General features: G+C 35.9%; 1 pseudogene; it reads left to right on the top strand.

Annotated features, from left to right (window-relative positions):
* Positions 1–641: 641 nt before the first annotated feature.
* Positions 642–1027, top strand: LOC102480454 (transcription initiation factor TFIID subunit 13 pseudogene; annotated as a pseudogene).
* The last annotated feature ends 2972 nt before the right edge of the window (positions 1028–3999 follow it).

The following is a 3999-nucleotide window of genomic DNA, read 5'->3' as shown; positions in this document are numbered from 1 at the left end:
ACCCAGATTTGTTTTTTTACTGAGCAAATGAACATAGTTAACAGTTAATGTGTTTCTTTAGTAGGTCCAACTTTAAAATCTCTGCAGAGGGACCAGCAGATAGCATAATGATTATGTTGTTGGACTCCCACATATTCGACTGCATTTTGAGTCCTGAATCTGGTGGCTTAAAACTCATGCCAGGCACATGTGAGTGTGTGCCCAAAATCCCAAGAGGAGAATGGAGAAGGGACTGTGGTATGGCCATACCTTCTGGGAGGTGATTTCTCACTTTCTATCTCTCTGTTGCTTTGATGAGCACACATGGCCTGTAGCAAAAATCTCTCTCAAAAGAAGAGGGACCAGCAGATGGTGTAATGTTTAATTATGATGCTGGACTCCTACATAGCTGACCATGGCTTGAGTCCGGATCCAGTGGCTTAAAACTCACGCCAGGTGTGTATGTGTGTGTGTGCCCAAGATCCCAAGAGGAGAATGGAGGAGAAGGGATTGTGGTGTGGCCATCCCCTCTAGGGGATGACTTCTCACGTTCTGTTTCTGTCTCTCTTTGTCTCATTGGTGAGTGCACATGCCCTGTAGCAAAAGTCCCTCTAAAAAAAAAAAAAGAGAAAATCAGACGTTGTAGGTGGCGGGCTAGTGGGATGGCAGATGAAGAAGACCTCACTTTTGAGGAAGAAAATGAAGAAATTGGAGGAGGTGCAGAGGGTGGACAGGGGAAAAGAGACTTTTTTGTAAAAGAATGTATGATGTTTAGGTTTGAGGATGACCAAAATCCTTACAATGAGTCAGTGGATATTCTTGAAGGCCTTTGTCATAGAGTTCATAACTGAAATGATTCATAAGGCAATGTTGATTAGAAAACAAGGTTGAGTACAAGTTGAAGATACTGTTTTTTTTATTATTATTTTAATTTTTTTTCTTTAAGAAAAGGACCCAAGGAAGTTTGCAAGGGTTAGACTTGCTTACTATGAATGAAGAATTGATATGAGCTAGAAAAGCATTTGATGAAGCAAACTATGGATCTTGACATTTTTTGTACTTTATAACATTTCATTATCTTCTGGGGAAATTGTTTTTAATGACTATGTTTTCTACAGTAAAGGTCCTGATATCTAGCTATGTAAATGACAGTTGGAATAGCACAAAGTTTTCAGTTTTATTTTTATGTCTTTTTAGAGTGATATTTAAACCTTTAATTGCCTGTCTTTAAATGACCATACTTAATTTCTTATTGGATTTTAATGACCACACATTAGTTAAAATACCTTGCAAGCTGTGCAGTTCCTGTTAACTTTGAGTATCTAAAGGATAAAGTAGTATTTATATGTTAGATATATTTGTGCCACTGTAAGCTATACTGTAGCTGTTTAATATGTGAAATATAAATGGCATCTTTGACTGTGAGAGTTGACATCTGTGCTTCATGTACTCTGAAGTTTTAGACAATAGTAGTCAGAGAAGTTAATAAAGATAATACTCTGGCTTATGCTTCATTTAAAGAGATAATATGATTTTTGTAACAATGTTTGTCTTAAATGATAATATTCTGTTCTTCAGATAATAGAAGTTATTTTATTTGGATAAATTGAAAGTGCTTCAGTGTTGGAAAGTTATTTATTTAAAATCTTTTGGGGCATATAACATACTACTTGGTAAATTTTAGGAGAACTCACTGATTTTCACAAATCAGATTAAAGTTTCTAAAAAATAAATTACATTGCTTAATAAGTAGGATAAACATTTGGGTAGTGTTTTATTAACATATTTTTAAGTACTTGTTCATTGTGAAAAGTGTACTTAACTAAAAATGTATGTGGCTATGAAATCACTTTTGTAGTTCAGGATATACAGGTTTTGTGTGTGTTTAGCTTATTGTATTAAATTATTTTTGCACTTAGCCTAAAATAAGGATTAAAATTGCATTTAAAGAAATCAATGTTACTTTTTGTGGAACTGAACTTTTTGAGTACCATTTGCAAACATTATGGATCAGTGCTTGGGAAACTTTTGCTTTCTCAGCCTATTAATAAAAGGAATAAAGTATGAAGAATTTGAACAGATTGATGCTTAATTTAAAAATAATAAAATTTCAAAAATCTCTGCAGAGAACTGGGAAGTATAACAAGAAAATAACAGGAATTTGATAAAGAATAAAATGGAAATTCAGGCCAGCAGTTAGCAGAATGGCTATGTCGCTGGACTCCCAGTAGTCGACTGTGGTTTGGGTCCTGGACCTGGTGGCTTAAACTCACGCTGGGCGTGTGTGCGTGCATGCCCAAGATCCCAAGAGGAGAATGGAGGAGAAGGGATTGCGGCATGGCCATCCCTCTGGGGGTTGATTTCTTGCTTTCTATCTCTCTGTCTCTGTCTGTCTGGCGAGCGCACGCACCCTATAGCAAAAACCTCTCCAAAAAAAAATAGAAGAATAAAATGGAAATTCTAGAATAGAAAAAAAAGTAAAAAAAAAAAAAATCAAGTTTTACCATTATTGGATTTAACAGCTGAAGAAAAATATTGGTAAGCAAAATAGACAATAATTCAGAAGACTTCATTTAAAAGGAAACAAAATGGAAGGAGAATATGGAACAGACAATAGGGGGCAGACGATAAAGTGAGGAGCTTGAACGTATATGTAAAATCAGTGTCTCAGAATGTGAGGGAAATGAGAGTAGAACAAAGAAATATTTCAAGAGATAATAGCTGGGAATTTTTCAAAATATATAAAGGCAAAATAAAGATATTAGAGTAACAAAAATGGAAATTCTCCATGAGCAGATTTACAATTAAAGGTAATATCCATGCAGAAAGAAAATAATCCCCAGTGGAAATTTGGAGATTCAGAAAGGAATATAGAATGGTAAAAGTGGAAAGCATGAGAAAATCTACATGAGAATTTCAATGTAATTATAATAGCCATTTATAGCTTGGGTGTGTGTGCATGTGTATATGTTTCTGTAATTGAAGTACATGAAAACTTTAGTATTGAGTCTGTACATTGTCATTGAAGAGGTAAAAGTACTCTTTGGAAACAGCTTAATTTGAGAAAAAGAGGCAAATTGTTGCAGGATGTCTGTAGTACTTACAAGAAATTCAAAACAGGCAAAATTAAACAGCATATGCTTAGAAAACAAATGTGTGACTAACCAAAAACGAAATCCTGAGAATAATGAATGTGGCATTCCAGGTAGTGGTTATCTTTGTGCAAGGGAGGGGGATAAGAACATAAAGGACATAGGACCAGCAGATGGTATAATGGTTGCATTGCTGGACTCCCACGTAGTTGACCACGGTTTGAATCCCAGACACGATGGCTTAAAACTCATGCTGTGCACAGGTGCATGCATACCCAAGATCCCGAGAGGAGAATGGAGAAGGGATTGCAGCGTGGCCATCCCCCCGGGAGATGATTTCTCCGTTTCTGTCTCTCTAGCAAGCACACACACCCCCCTATGGCAAAAATCCCCCCTCAAAAAAATGAACATGAAGGACACAGACAGAATATAAGTATGGGGGGGGGGTCCTGAAATGGGAGTGATGGACAGTCTTTGATGAATCTTTAAGCATCATATGTTGGTTTCATAAAAGTGTCACATCTACTCAATTTTAGTAAAAATAATGAAAAAGAAAGGTTTAAACTGTCTTACAAGATTAAGAAGTAATTATAAATAATGAAACACTAAGTTTAAAAAGACCTAAAATCCAGCCGAAATGACAAGAGCTCCTCTTAGCTTTAACAGTTAGCAGAAACTAATTAAGCCCCAAAGATAATACAGTTATTAGAACAAAGTCATAATAGAATGTAAATAATGATAAGATAGCATTAAACACTAGAAAGCAATTAATTTCTTGGAAAAAATTTGGAAATCTTAAATCTTAAATCTTTTTACACCTTAAAAATTATTTTGCTGCGGCCAGCAGGTGGTGTGGAGGTTAGGGCACTGGGCCCTGGACTTCCATTTGACTGACTGTGGTTTGAGTCCCCGACCTGGCCACTTACTT

This window comes from Tupaia chinensis, unplaced genomic scaffold (genome assembly GCF_000334495.1).
Source record: "Tupaia chinensis unplaced genomic scaffold, TupChi_1.0 Scaffold149333_1, whole genome shotgun sequence".
Taxonomy (NCBI): domain Eukaryota; kingdom Metazoa; phylum Chordata; class Mammalia; order Scandentia; family Tupaiidae; genus Tupaia; species Tupaia belangeri.
Note: the sequence above shows the minus strand (reverse complement) of the source record. Positions and strands in the feature narration are given on the sequence as shown.